The sequence below is a fragment of the Ischnura elegans genome, chromosome 7 (genome assembly GCF_921293095.1).
Source record: "Ischnura elegans chromosome 7, ioIscEleg1.1, whole genome shotgun sequence".
Taxonomy (NCBI): domain Eukaryota; kingdom Metazoa; phylum Arthropoda; class Insecta; order Odonata; family Coenagrionidae; genus Ischnura; species Ischnura elegans.
In genome coordinates this window covers 22,792,586-22,809,245 of record NC_060252.1, presented here as the reverse complement: position 1 = coordinate 22,809,245, position 16,660 = coordinate 22,792,586, and the positions used below count along the sequence as shown (strand labels likewise).

General features: G+C 37.8%; 1 protein-coding gene across 1 annotated transcript in view; it reads left to right on the top strand.

The window, feature by feature from the left end:
• Window positions 1–16,660, top strand: part of LOC124162566 (low-density lipoprotein receptor-related protein 4-like) — a 737,794-nt gene that overhangs the window by 656,875 nt on the left and 64,259 nt on the right. The window lies entirely within an intron of this gene.

Genomic DNA, 16,660 nt, shown 5'->3' with positions numbered 1-16,660 from the left:
ACTCAGAGGATGCGCGTAGGATTGGCGTAGATTACTTTAATAAATAGTAGGTGAAACTTCGTCATATCATTTCCTTTTTATTTGTTAAACGGCTAGTGTACTAACCACACATCTATCGACGCGGCTTGCGGGATAGTATGTAGATTTGGATAAGTTACTCTATCACCCTGCAATGCTCAGATTATATAGACACAAATGTCATTCTGTAACTACTTGTTACCGCAACTGGAAGGTCGTGTGATCGCGGCTCAGATATCTCTGAAACGAATACCTTTTTGGTCGTATTCAGCCATTAGAAATGAAATTGTCTCGATGTGAGAACACCTTCTCGCGAACGGTCCATATCGTGACTTTATGATCGTTCCATGGGTACTAAATGCCTCAAGGATCGAAATATCGGCCTATATTTTGTCAGAATATAATTAAATTCAGAGCAACCATAGTTCAAACAAAGTCAAACCTTACCGTCAAAATGCATCAACATTTGTTCGTTTTGAAGGTAAATGGAAAAATTTGGTTACAAAAAGTCAATGAAGATCTATAAAATATAAAAAAATATCAACATTTATCTGATATCAAATATAAAATATTTTTATTTGAGAAAATTCAGGGGTAAAAGTTTCAAATTTGAGATGCAGGCAAAATTTTGACCATGATGCTCTCTAACTGTTCCAATATAATATTGGCGTAGGTTTTAACTGAGTAATCCATCAACACAAATGATCGGTTGGACGAAAATTGGCCCTTCTAAATGTGAATTACCCAGTCTTACAGTTTGCTGTAATCCTTGATTTCCACAAATAGATCTCAAAATTTATACATTTGCAAGTAAAAAAAAATGCTTCGAAGGTATTTTTAATCTACTCTTGTAGCAATTATTCATGGACTTGTGAAAGTGTCGTGTGATGCAAAGCAAGGTAGCTGAAAGTATTTCATCCAAGCTGGTGTATGAGTTCTTAGCGTAGGTGCGGTCCAAATACCATTCTTTCTCCCATATGGACTAAGTACTCCTTAACTTCATTAATTTTACACGATCAGCATTTTCAAGTCGGTCATCAGTTGTTCGTAAAAATTAATAAATTGAAGTATTTCATGATTTAACGATTATTTAATATCATTCCTAAGTTAGATAATAGCGGAAGTACTTTTCTATTTTTCTCTGCGTAGAAAAAAGCGTCCCAGGGTATGATGAGGAAAATGTTGCTCTTTCTATCGCAGTTTCTTTGTAGTATTTTTTCATTTTTATTCATGGTTACAGTGTGTGCCAATAATTTTGGAAGAGATTTTAGTTAAAAAGCTTGAATATGTTTCCATCGTTTTCCGAGAATTTCAACATCAGAGAGAGTTGCGGTTATTCAGAATATTTTTTAAATGAGCTGAAAATAATATCCTCAATAAATTAATTCACAAATTCCTGCGATGGCTTTGGAACTAATATTTATGTTTGTGATTGTGAGGACACAAAAACCGGAGTCTATCAATTTTAAAATTGCTATCAGATCACATATCGCTGCATACTGTTCATAAGATCAATTATTCCTTCCAATCAAGTCACGTGACTTTCTCTGCGCATGCGCACCGTTTTACTAGTGGAGAATTCGAGTTGACTATAAAGGAGCCGGAAAATAGATGGCGAGCTGTATGGCTACAGACTAGAAATCAATCAATGGCTAAAGCCAACTGAGGCGTTTTTGTTGTGTGGCAATTGTGTTATGGAGAGGCATGGTCGCCGAAATAATGCAAACTAATTAAAGTGCTAAATTCATTTATTTATCTTTAACATACTAGGACTGTTCAAAAATTATTGATAGCAAGGACCCTGAGGGAAAAATAAGAGTCAGCACTGAATACCATAGTGTACCCTGTTTGCTTCGCCAACAATACCGAGTCGACCGGTGTTGTAAATAAGCATACAAGGCTCTTCACGTTACGTATGTTAAATATGTGCTCACTAACCATTCGCCTAAAGCACGTCGATCGCTGTGTAGTGGATTTTGCTCCAAGCATGGCAACTGCTTCCCATCGAACATTTAAGTCTAAATATGGCTCCTCGCGACTTCTGGATGTTCTCTGAACTCAATTTTCCGCTCAAATCTGTGGAGACATGCTGATCATTATGTAAGATTTTACACTTTCCCGGCGAACAACATGTATAAACTCTTCTCGGGATACCGCGTGGGTAAGATTATGTAACAGCGCCGACGTTTCGCGTACCGACTCGTTACCCATTCTCACGGCTACTGAATGGGAGAATGGCAAGCCGTGAGAATGGGTAACGAGTCGGTACCCGAAACGTCGGCGCTCTTACATAATCTTACCCGTGCGGTAACCCGAGAAGAGTTTTTACATGCTGGTCATTGCCTTTCGAACAGTCCTCGTATACCCATGCCGGAGTTTGTTTGAGAAAATTCCAATTTCATAATAATCTCGTTTAATTTATTCTGGGCAAAACTTATTCAGAAATTTCAAAATGGTGAACGCTGTCGACGCACCCTAAAAACAAAAGTGTTACTACTAGGATGCAGATATTCGAAGATGAATGAAGTCTCCTGAATATCGCAAGAGGGAGTTTTAATCAGGATGTTTGGGGAACACTGGTATCGCCGTAACTATAAATGTATCCCCGGTTCTCTCGCGTCGTGGATCTAAATGAATTATTCCGTTTCATTCTCTGCTTCCCGCCGAAGTGCCCGCGGCCGCTCTCCTAAATGTGTACACAACACACACACACACTCTTCGGCGCGGGGTGTGTTTGAGAATTCGGCGCGCGGATCCAATTCCGGTGCCTCGTGCATATTTCACTCGGAGGCGAGGAATCAAGGAGCGACGACCGTGAAGTTGGCCCTTTCGTCCGCGGCCCTTCGAAATCGAACCTGCCCGTCACCACGTCCGCCTCCGCCCTTTGAGTTGGGGATGAGTCGGGATTAGCGATCGATATGAGGGATGAACGATACCACTGTGACGGTGACGCGAAACATTATCATAATCCAGACGTTGATGCCGAATATCAGCTCCTAGCTCTTTGAAGCCAAACCGATTCATGCTGTATATAGGTGGAGAATGGGTGAGGTGGAAACGTCAGTGGCATGATGCAGATTGACATTTCCACCCTGGGGTTGGTTTTCACCTTTTCTGGGGGATAAAAATTTATTCTCAAAGAAACACCGGAAATTGGTCAGAGGACCAAATTCTACGTGGCGCCTCAAATCGGCACTAAAGCCGTGGAGAATCAGGAAACTGGATATCGTAGTAATCTGCGCAGTGGCTCGAAAAGCCAAATGAATTGTGGCCCGTGGTTCGATTCCCGGTCCGGGAGAATTTTTTATCGTGGCAATTCTTCCTTATTTCACCGTAACTTACGCTAAAACATAGAAGTACGATATTATATAACTCGTATTTTACATCACCGACATGCCTGGCTTTAGGGCAGTTTTGAGGATCTCAACCGGTTGTGGCTTCACAGTTTTCCTTTCTCCGAAAATGTTTTGCGTTGTTATTTAGATAATTTTCTGTGCTGAGGATTATCGAGGGACTTCAACGGACGCTTAAGATGATGCAGCCGCTGAACAAAATATATAGCTTTTTCCTCAGGAGTTAGGAATTCGAAAATGGTGAATTAAACTGATATAAGGTTAAGGAAGATACACAATTTACGGCTTAAAGTGCGCCAGTGTTTTGTTCTACGATGCGCAAGCACTTTTCATGTAAGAGGTCCTACTTCTACGTATAGAATGAGCGCGGCGGTTACCACATTTTGCCATTCTTACACTCAATAATTGGCTTTGCAGCCTTGTATTTAGGATTTTAGTCAGGAGAGGAATCACGCCAACGATTCTCGTCCTCATCTCTCGTCTCACAAATCCCATCCGTCAGTGCGGGAAGGTCCCAAACGGTGCGTCCTCCTGTGCTCTTGCCTCCAGGCGCCTTACTACACTACCGCGATGGGCGGAAAATGAGTGGAGCGAACGAAAGCGAATATTCTCGCCATACAGGCTTCGTGGTACGAGAAATTTCACGTTGGGAGAAATAAAAAACTTTGCTTTCTACAAATTTATCTTTGATCGTCAACTACTTTCAATCCACTGTATCATTTTCAAGGCTAATTGCACAAAAACATATTGGTATATAGCAGGGTATATAGCAGGTCGGGTGGTGGTTACGGTTGGTTGGGGTGTGAGTAAGGCAAAGGAAAGCAAGAGGGTGATGTGATGGAGGGTTGGGAATGGGGCGAGGGTTGACGTGAGGGGGATTTTTCGGGGTGTAATAGCGGAATGTCCGGGTGTCGGATTGGAAAGGGAAAAGGTGGTCGTTAATAATAATAAATTTCTGGCTCATTGCTTGGGGCCAGGAGTATTTAATCGGAATTTGGAAGATCTTTCTTCCGATAGATTACCTTTGTACGCTTTGTATGCAGCTGAAAACCATGTTTTTAACAGAAAAATTGTCACATTTTTCGCTAAAATAAATCAACGACCGTACATCCCCTTGGCGACCATTGATCAATAATAGTGAATAGTATAAAAGAGACGGGGCGGCTATTTTGGTAATGCCATTTCTTGAGCTTGAGATTCGAGAGCTTTAGTTCATAAAAATAACTAGTCCTCTTTTGTTTTAAGCGAATCACATGATATCCCATTCTTATTGACGCATTTTATTGGGAAAGTAAAAGAGACTAGTATATCGAAATAACATGCATTACTTAGCATTGATTAATTATTTACGACCTAGTTTGAAATGTAATACCATTTCTATTTAAGCATGGTTTAGTGCTGAATGCCTATTTTTATACAAATCTCTCTGGCGATTACTGACTTATAATATATGCGTAAGGAAGATGTAAATATGCTTCCTTATTTCGAATTTAATTGAATAATGTTTCTTTCCTCTTTCACGCAGATGAAGTTGCTCTACACAGAAACATTCAGCAAAAATTACGTGATATCCTTTTTAATGGTGTGTTTTCAACATAGACGTTGATATTATATCCATGCTTGTATGGCTCGGATCAAGTGCTTAAGTTGAGGTGTCGCGTTAATCTAACAGCAGGATTTCTCTCCTCGTTTACATAACACGGGTGTTGGGATTAGCGCGTTTAATAATGTAATATATATCCCCGCGTTTTCGCAGTCGCCCATAAACGCTAAGCATCCCAGACTTAAAAGCCCTTCACGTCATTCAAAACAACGCTCACCACTCCTCTCTGTCAACTCCTCTTCATATTTCAATCTCTCCTCGAAATGATCGCGTGTCCCCGCTAGCCGTTCGGTCAAAATGACGCGACGTCCTTATCACCTTCTCTACTCACCACTCAGTTGCGTACAACAAAAGTCCCTTGAGCTCTCTTTTCACCCCTCCATCGTCGCGTGAATTTTAATGTTTTCTTTTCAACTTTCTCTTGACGCATATTTCCGTCCACCCGAGCGTTGAATGCCTGGTTCTCTCCACCGTTCAATCTTGTCTTCCATTCATTTTTATTTCTTTTTAAATCGCCAGCCGTCGCCTGGAAAAAAAATGACCGGTCACCGAAATAAAATCGTAAAAGAGTGACAAATAGATCCCAGGAATGGCTACGAATTCTCTCCTTTTCAATTCCATCCGTACGAGTTTCTTTTTTAATGCCGAAAGACTTTATTCTCTGCCAGAAAAACCCGGCATATTTATTCCAACCTGCCTATATATTTTTGCCTCAGTGAAGTATATTCTTGGATCACTTATTGAAAGAGCTGTGTTAACTTTTTCTCAAACTCTTAATTCAGTCTCACTATTCCCAGAATTCGTATAGATGATGTATTAAAAAATAGAAATCCGGTCAAAATAGACATTGACCCTTGCATAAATTGCCAACAAGCTGAAAATTTCCAGGAGCGTTAGGGATACCACTCTAAAGAAATCCTGAAAAGTCCCCATCGATCCCGTGTGTGCAAAAATTTTTATTCAAGGTCAAAGGTCACAAAAATGGGTTTTTTGGACGGCCAAACGGTTGGTTTTACGATAAAAATTGCTCAGTTTAAAATTGTAGAGCAGTTAATTTTCTACAAAATTGTCACCATACTTTTTTCTCTGAGATTCATCATTTCTGAGATAGAGCCATTCGAGCAATACGCGTGTTACGCGTCCAATAATGTTCAGAGAGCGCAATAATATAGATATGGATATTACTGAGAATACAGTTACGGGTAATTTCGAATGGCTCTATCTCAGAAATGATGAATCTTATAGAATTAAGTATGGTAACAATTTTGTAGAAAATTAACTGCTCTACAATTTTGAACTGAGCAATTTTTATCGTAAAACTAACCGTTTGGCCGAAAAATCCAAAAAAAAACATTTTTGTGACCTTTGACCTTGAATAAAAATTTTTGCACACACGGGATCGATGGGGACTTTTCAGGATTTCTTTAGCGTGGTATTCCTAACGTTCCTGGAAATTTTCAGCTTGTTGGCAATTTATTCAAGGGTACCCCCTTTTTTTTGGGCTAATTTGACCGGGCTATTAGCGACTAGATAATTTTCCATATCACTGAAAATTACTACGTAGTTATTGTTTCCATCAACGTGACGAAATTCCAAAACGTTGAGCCAGCAGCGATGGAGTCGTTACGGAAAATTTGCTGGTTTGTTAACTTTATTATTTTTGTTGTATCTCTCTTCAATTTCAAATATTTCTACTGATACTCTGGAGTTTTAGTACTTAGTAATAAGAACTTCGCTTGAAGTTTTGTAAACTTGTTTCTTAAATTAAATTTAAGTTGATTAGTTTCAGCGACGTATATTTTAAAGTTCCACCCCGCCCTACTCGTTCTCATCCCCTAATCCACATGGCCATTCCTAGACTTTCACTTACTAAAGGTTCGTTTTCCCACCGCATTACTCCTGTGTTGAACTCACTCCCTCCACAAATCGGCCCCTTTGCACTTCCATTGAAATCCTTCATAAGCCTCATCCTCTATCTCCCACCAAAGCAGGCTACAGTACCTTTAGATTCTTGTTTTCCTTTTGTTTTTTAAAATGTAATTACTTTTTTCTAATTGTTATATTGCTCTTTCGTCCTGTAAATTATGTACTGTCACCTGGCCATTATAAAATGGAGCCTGTATGCTGTATGTGGTTCCCTTTCTTTAAAATTTTTTTTTTTAATTAAATAAAAAAAATACTTTGATATAGTAACTATAAAGTAAAGTTAGGGACGTATCAACTCTTCGTTCAGATATTTGATGGGATTGCTCTGCACACGACGTGACGTGGCTACGGAGTATTGAGGGAATTCAGCATTCTTATCTATTATATTTCAAAGGAATTTGACCGAAGGATTTCAGCTTGAGGCTTGAGGAAAACATTTTCACCACATTCAGCGAAGATAAAAGTGCATTTGGTTCTCCATTCACGTGAAGGTATAATCATACATTTATTGTCTAAAACTAATGATGCATTTGAAATGTACATAAGTGGGAAATAATTTGCTCTCTAGGTCTTTTATGGGAGGACAAACATCCATTGAAGAAAAAAAAGTATTCATAATGCCTGTATATAGCTTCATACTTAGATTTTACATACTTAAGATCGATTTTTTACACAATAATTGTTTCTGGGAATGATAACGTAAATACTTATGCTGCTAATGACATTAAAATTACATGAATTTCAGCTACATATTTATTTATGTTCTTATGCTCTCATTAATAAATTCCATTGCTATACCACCACTGCACAAACGCTCTACAACCGCTCACTGAATCAAATCCGCTCATCTAGGAGCCCCCACTGTAATAGATGAGCGAATTTGATTTGGTAGGCGATTGTTGAGCGTCTTTGCAGTGAAGTTATCAATTATCAAATTTACTCGAAGATGGAGGAAAAAAACAAGAGCGAGTTTCTTAAGTTTGGAGATAATTGAATGAATTACATCAGGATTTTAATCGCGCGAATAATTTCCTCACTTGGCTGCGTTAGCAAATTACTCCTTCATTGGGAAATCTCACAGTTTGAAAAATTTCTCGTTTCTCCTCGACTTCCGGTGGTGGCGCCTACGCTGTAATCAGGGGGCGCCCTACTTTCGACACGAAAACCACAATTGTTCCATTATAATGCACGTAGCTAATGAAGTTCTTTGGTGGAAAATTACTAATTTTTTAATGATTCAGTTTGTCTTAAAAGAACCGTTTGCATGGCTCGCATAATGTCCTCAAATAAAATGGTAAATCAAAAAGAAAAAAGAAAACCATTTCAGTATCAACCCCTTACATATTTTTAAGCCCAAGGTAGTCTCTATTTTACATGAGAATAAAACAAATTCCCAAATGTTTTTATAGTCAATAATAGGATATTACTGATTTCAACGTATAAATGTTGTAATTGAAACACTAATGGTAAGTTCGCACAGAATAAAGACTCCTGAAATATAATAGTACGGAACAAACAAGGAAGGACCATTGCGAATAGTTACTCGGAGAGAAATGTTTTCTGAAGTAATACAAGGGTGAAAAAAACGATGAAAAAGCTTCGTAGGATTTCAATCCCAACAAACCGCGTCGGTTTTTCGGCAGCTTTCGTGAAATCTGCCATTGAATATTTCTTTGTTCACGAACATTAGCAAAATGTACAGTTTTAGTTGAAGTACATAAATATGTGTTGAATTATGCATCAATTATTTTATTATAGCTTTCATTTTTATGTAATAAGTAAAAGAATTGTTAACAGTAACATTACTAGGAAACAATTGAAAATTGAAATAATGTGTCCTTGATCACAGCATTAAGGTAAATGCAACTATTGCGATTTTTTTTCTTCGATATGATTTTTTTTATAAAAAAAGACTACACTTTTTGAGCAATATATATTCAGCCTGAACACATTTTAAATCAACACTACTTTTCCACTGTAATATGCGAGTGTCAATAAATATATGAATGGAATAAAATTTTTGATGATTCAACTTTGAAGACTGTAATAAACACAGGTTTCAGCTGTTGCAAGTATTATTTTAATATTCATATTTATTGGTGATTATCATAATTATTAATGAAGGGAATGACTGATTATAATCAGCGTTTTCCTTCAGTGTTTGAATGCTGCAATGTAGAAATTAATATTCTCGAGCCTTAAGGAGAAATCCTTCCGTTAAATTTCAAGGGGGATCGGGGACTGTGTTGTGGCTAGAGTGTTGACTTCTTACATAGCAGGTCTAAGTTCAAATTCCGGCGGTAGCGGAGATTTTTTAGAGACTGCCCGGTCCCTGTTTTAGTGCCTTGTGGAGGGCACTTCGAGAACAGCATTCCGTTCATCGGACGGGACGTTAAGCCGTTTTACCGTTGGGCGCCTTTCGCAGATCAATGTAGACGCCAGGTTTTCTTCCACTCTCGTCTCCATAACCTTTCCTCATGGAGCAAATCACCTCACCTCTCGCTTGCCTCCTCTAAGTACCGTGCCGATACATTCTGTCGAAATAAAATTGATCAAAATTCTGATTTTCCTTAGATATTTTTTGATGCCACGTCACACTCAGAGGTATTCTGTGAAATATACGTTCGTGATTGATATTGTCATTGATACATTTCAGTTATGTAGCTGTAATTAGACAGCTTTCATTGGTCGAAGCGTGAAAAACCTTAACTTTACTTCAAATTTTATTAAATTAAAAAAATGAAAGATATTTTGGCATTCTAAGTAATCCATTTCATCCATTTCGACATTGTAAATCATCATTACATCATCACACTAGTCAAAGGTTGCATTTTAAATTGCCTGTGCTTAAAAGCGACCGTAACCTCCAAATCCAGCGGAGCGGAAACATGAAATCTGATTATCACTTTTCGCAATTATAGTCCGCATCTCGGAAGGCCTTATTCGTCGCTTCGCTTGACATTAAGACTCCCAGATTTATTGGATTTTCCGAAGCGCTGAACGCCACTCAAATATGACTATCGTTTTATTGGCCTCAGACGAACCGCAGAAGCAATAAATGCCGCCATGCCTTGGAAAGGAGAATTGGAACGCTCCTAAGCATATCTTACGGAGCTAAAGAGAAGATATTTGAGCTTTTCCATACGGGAGTAAGAGGAAATAATCGGAGGTGGTAAAATCATATTCAACAAAGCTTAAAGTCTTTTGATTAAAAATATCAAAACTCAGTACAGGACGTTTCCTGAAAGTTTTGCTCCTTAGTGAAAGCCTATTCCAAAAATACTTGAAACTTAGCTCTAAAAGGTTTGATGGGAGCAGTAGGGTATATCATTATAAAATCATATATGGGCAATTCCATTTGTAACGGATTTACCTTTAGAGAAAACTATGCCACAGGATATTTCGATAAAATTGTAAAAAAACAAAAAAATGTCAAATTCTAACTATGCATGGTCAAAAAATATTTATGAACGTCAATTTTCATGTATATAAACAAAATAAATTATCGAAATACATTCTAAATATGCCCAAAATTAGCATGTGACGGAATTACTTCCAGGTAAACCTCCCAAGTGTAATAATTCAAACATCTTCAGAACTCTGTGAATCGAAGTATAATTTGAAAATTTTTAATAAGGCTCTGAATAATGTTTCAAATACATATTTCATAAAATAAAATCATTCAGCCGTAGATTTATCAAGATAAAATATCTATAGCCTAAATATTAATTTGAGATATAATGTCGACATTTTCATGGAAAGGCCCATATATTTAATGCTGCACATATGCATACCAAATAACCTTATTCTGTAGCTTGAGACAAGCTTTCGTGCTAAAATAATAGTAAACTATAAATCATAGGTACACTGCGGAAACTGGAGTCTGAAACATATACTGAGCGCTCACGTAATTTACGTTTCTGAGGATCATAATTTCAACGTTTACCAGCAGCCTCTGACGAAAATTGAGTATTCATATTTTGCTATAGGAAACTTTTATAATTATAGTACTCTAACGGCTGAGGCCCGTTAGCATGAAGTCTTTTGCGAGTTATTGTGACCTATCTCCATTTTCAACTTTTACATCCCTGCTCAATTCGCAAAAAGGCATGTCTTTCATTTTGTGCATAAATTATATTTCCCTTCCTTGCTTATCTTAAATTCTTCTGTTTGACACTGCGTTTTAATGCCTACTCTCTACGTATTCACTCCTTCATAACCTGTAGTCACCTCCGGATCTCATATAAAAGTAAAATATGGGATAAAATGTGAGATAAGACAAATTTGCGAAAAATGGTATATTATCCGCATTAGAATACGATTTACGACCGATTATAGATCTTCTTTCGCTTTCTTATTCGGGGATTTCTGGAGTTAAGATCTTTGGTACAAAAATATCGAAGAGCTTTATAGCTAGCTGTTACCACTGCCTCAAATAGAATAGAAAAATGGTGCATTAAACAGAGAAATCAGTATGAAGACCACACGGGAACCTAAAGCGGCCAAAAATGATAATTCACATGTTTCAATATAAAAAAGATTCTGTCTTTGATTTTTTAGGGCTAGCAGGATTTATCAGTAATTTCTTTAGAGTTAATGAAAGGAAACGGGCAGTTTGGGAGAGCTGAAAAGATCACAAAACAACAGTTTGCGACGGACAAATTAAAATATCCATCAATTTTTTTCGAGCAAAGATCAGAATGCACCCTTGGAGCAACATATAAATGGAACGCGGCCTCCGAGAAATACCGGAGTGAGGTGCAGCAGGTGACGCCAAATGGGGATCCGTGCCTCTCCTATAAACCTGCCCCATTAGACCGCCTCATTCTACCAAACCCCATCCACCGCCAATTCAGATGGGCCCGAGAGAGAGAGAGAGCGGGGTTGAATGGGGCTCCCCTCTCCCATTTCACCACGTGCATGCCTTGCTCTTCAGTGCCATCTATAGGTGGCGCGCGAGCGAAAAGGAAGGGGAGATAAATTAAAGATCACCGTTCCCATGGTGACCTACATCCGTAGAAAAGCGCTGTAATTAAGATGTGAGGTGAGGAAGGGACGTCGCCATGGGAATGAAAAAAAATATCGGGGAGGGGGGAAAAAGGGGGGAGAGCATGTCTTGCTCTTTTGCCAACTCCTCTCACTTATCTGAACAGAAAAAGGAATTATGTTTTTCATCTCACGTGAGTGAGCTTGAACGTTTTGCCTCCAAGCGATTATATAATTTTTTCAACTTTTCTCTTTCTCATTTGATAACTAAGAGAAGGCGCTTTTATGGCGAGAAACCACTTTGAACGGTCACCTTTGTCCTTAAATTAATTGGTACGAATAAAAGATCGATTAAAAAGCCAGCCAATTGCTTCTCACTGACAGATAAAGGCTCGTTCTCTCTTGAATGTGGTATAAAGATCAAAAGGCACTTAATAAGGTACATATATTCTTAGATACTATAGGTGACTAAAGGTTTTATCGCTATACAGTTTCGATTAATACGTGGTCGGGGATGTTGAGTAAGGTTATGAAGAGGGAGAAAAAAAAGGATTAACGTCAGAATGGAAGCAAATAAAATTCAATATTAATTGGAGAAGCGAGCTGAAACTTTAAAAATGTGATTTATAAAATACTCCACGTAAACCGAACACAACCGAAGAATTTCTTTAATATTTATATACGTTTCATTGATTCACGTAATAAATTCCTTTTCATGTTTAATGCAATAGAAATTTCCAGAATTATTGGTTTAATATTTGCTACATAAGCCCTTATGAACCACATAATCCCAGGTGAAATTCTGAATACTTGGTGAATAGACCATCAATACAGCGATGGATATATTATTGCAGTTGTATAGTACCCATGGTAAACGAAAGCTTATTTTTACTGGAAACATTAATAAAGTTAAAGTAATGCCACATATTTTTAAAAATAAAACAATACTTGGGTTTTCATACGTTTATGGATTCAGACATGATAGATCTTGCTGGGAAACTGTCCTTTTTCCCCATTAACAAAGAAACCGCAGTATCCGTAAGTCTCAAGACAAATTGTAAGGTAAAATGTTTTCCGATGAGCACGAAAAAAATAATTGGATATTGTAATCCGTTTTCTTTTACGGGCAGATAATTGCATTAATTTTACTAGTTACTAAGTGTATTCGAACATTATTAGCCACATAGTATAAATCAGGCAGGAGACTAAATTTTAAAGTTGGTAGTATGATGGAATATATTCTACAAGGCGACAAATAAAGTAAAATATCTGGAAGTTACGATAACTTCGAACCTATCGTGGAAAACATATGTAAGATATATTTATGGAGGAGCTCTAAAGAAGCTAGCATTCGTCAAGGGTATCGTGGGAAGATTTTCGGTCGGAAAAACAAGGGATGTGCTGCTTCAAACTTTTCACACCTTGAATCCGCGAACGCATGGTATCCGATGCGTCGCGACGCATGAAGGCTTAATGCGGGAAAAGAAAGCTGCGCGATTCATCAAAAACTAACATAGAAAGCGTTAGTTTGAAAATTACTAAGCTTGAATTTTCAAAAGGTTCAGAGGATACGCGCTAGGCTTAGATTGCTTGAGCAATTGAAAATAGAATATTTTAGAGCGACTCAGATAACATTATGTTAGAACCTCATTATATTTTTAAGTACGACTGAAGCGATAAATTGAGAGAGATAGGACTGTATTCGTTATTTTCCAATGCCAATGAGGGACTTCAATAAATGCTAAGCACAAATTCATTTCCTATTTATTTATTTACGGCTTATGCCCAAGCACCCCCTACCGCACATCTATTGAGTCGGCTTACGAGATAGGATGTAGATGTAAATGAACCTTGTTATAGCCACAATACAAAAAATACATATTACTTGGAAGGATAATAGTTTAAAATTTATCAGACACAAATATTTTAAAAGAAAAGTTCCATATTTTTTTAGAATGGTACGCTCGTTTTCCTCCTAGCAATTAAGTATTGTAATAAATAAATGTTAACAAAATTCACTCATTTTGCTAAGCACTAAATATGCAACTGCCATAGGAGCGATTTTAAAATGAATGTTTTAAAATTATGCAATGACCGCCGTGAATTGGACTCGAGAGAGCAGTGAGAAATTTTAAAAATTATTAAAAGTCAGGACAGTACTCTGATAAATGAATATATTGACCCATCCTTTTCCCCTATTCTGGCGTCCGTTTTAAAATTCATCAAGTAACTAGGTAGCAATAATAAGATAAACAAATCATAATTTTCGCCTGAGGATGATGATAATTCATCGAAACCCGGGTCGCGCCTTCTAAAAAAGAAGTGGTATAAGTAATAGTGTAATTTCCGAGAAAACAAATAAATGCTAGGCAGAATTTCGTTACTATATTTTCTTGTTTAGATAACGGCTGTTGTCCAAGTAACCCACGCAACACGACTAATACGGCCGGCGGGGTAGTGTATACATCTAGATTAAGTAATACTATAAAAAGTGTCATAAACCTGAGAAAGAACATTAGTGCATTAGTTCCGAGGGGAAAATGATTCGCTTTTGCCCACTCTTGGGCCAGAATTAAATGACACTGGGCCGGAAGGTGTAATCTAATAGATCACCGTTGAGATAGGAGGAGTTCTCTTTCCTTCATTTCACAATGCTCCGCGGCCTTTCGTGGCTTTAAAATTTCTGGTAGCGTGGGAGAGAGAGAGGCTGTCATCCGAAGACATATGCAATCCGCGAAGGAGGATGAGTTGTGCGATAGCTAACGTGGTTAGTGCGGTGAACATCAGGGCGACCTTGGCCGATTTCAGAATTGGATCGATTCCTCCGGGGAATTCCTTCTCTTGAATTAATTTGGAGACGTCTCCGTCGTAAAATACAACTAAGCATCTCGCATTTTCTATAAAATACTCATCAAATTCTCAGCATGTAATATTTTGACTTGGCGATAGTTTTATTGTTTAAATCATCGACTTATCAACGCTGATTCCAATCAGTGGCACATCTAACTGAAAAAGACTGTAGATAAATGGATTGTGATGAATCTCTAAAAAGTAATATCTCAGTAAATTACCATATCTTCACTTTAGAACCATATTATTTTCAAAGTAAAGTTAAAAATATCATAGATCATAAAACGATAATCATCAATTTTATTTATTTTCGATGCGCCAAATTTCTTTCGGCGAATTCTCCTTCCATGGGTTTGCAACGAGTAAACTGGGAAGATAATTAAGTGGACTCGTGCAAATTTTTGTTTCAATTATCCATTGAGTAATTTTTTTTAAATTGAGGTCAAAAAATAGAAAATATTTATTGGACGTTATGTAACTCACTCACATGCTGGATTATTACGATGACTCATCCCATGAAGTCTAAACAATGTACCTATTTGGCTCAAGTACTTAGCACAGCAACCTCCAGAAATTATTTTCTAAGGTGATAAAAATGCATCAGAATGTTTAGATGATAAATTATACCGTTTGATTGCTAAAATAAGCAAGAAACAAAGGGCTTACGGCTTTAAATGACTGCTAAAAGTCTTAATTAAGCAAACGAGTGTTTACATTGCCAGGAGCCGAAACGACACTGTATTCCTGCTAGCTGGAATGGGCTCCTACTCTATTATTTTACTGCTGTCGATTGCGTTACAGTTTGAAAAATAAAGAGACCCGTGTTTTTCCGGTCATCGATCTGTCGTCTACTTTTCGTCCTACTAGCGGCGAAATATCAACCTTCCACTGAATAATCCATGACGTCACTGACTCTTGCCGAGTGGCTCTTCGTTTCTACCGGACCTCGTGCATGCGACTCGCGTTATTCGTTGTAATAAACACTCTAATGTGCGATTCTTTCCGTTAAGGAAGGACTAAATGAACTAGAACTTAAATGATGACATTAACTCATGAAAAGTGGGCGGATACTTTTCCATATTTTTTATTTCATTTTTTTCATTTTTTTATATTTTATTATATTTTTAAAGTTCCAGGAAGACGAGATAATGAGGGAGACTTTATTTTCGTCATAACTTATATTTCCCATTCTTATTCTGAATTATCTTGTCAAATAGGGTAGTTTCCTTCATCAAAGAAAACGAAAGGCATTGATTGCGATTCGTTACCCACCATTGGTGTATTCATAATACACAAATTATTTGGTTTTTGAAATACCGGTTTAGACGAATGGCAAGGGTCAAATTTTATCCTCATTTGAAAAAGGCCAAATTGGCGCCCATGCGATTCCACTCCGCATGACGTCACAGGGACCTAGTTTCTACACGAGAGGATAGGAGTTATACATCGTCTGAGGTTACCAATGCATGCATGAGGCACAGAGCTCAGGGAAACATGTCTTAATAATCACCTATTAAAACTGGCTAAGTTCGGAAAGTTTTCTTCGTTTGATAAGGTATTAAAAAACCTTTTTTAAGCCAAGCGCTACCATTCAGCAAGGTACTCAGCTATCCGCTAGCATCCTGCGACGTATCAGCGCTAAGCCTCGCCTCAAGGTCACCTCACCGGGCGGGAGGGGGAACCAGAAATACGACGTACGGAGATATCTCACGGCATTCATACTTAAGCGTCGCGTTTTCGCACATGTTGTCATTTAAAAATCTAAAAGTGTGAAATACGTACTCCAGGAGTAACAATCTTTCGATTAAAGCAATAAAAAAATAATAGGAAACCACCCTATTGCCAATTTCAGGTCTTAGTGAACGACCTCATTTCCAAAATATGGTATTTGAAATACTATTGGAGCATCCTGGAACACCTGCAA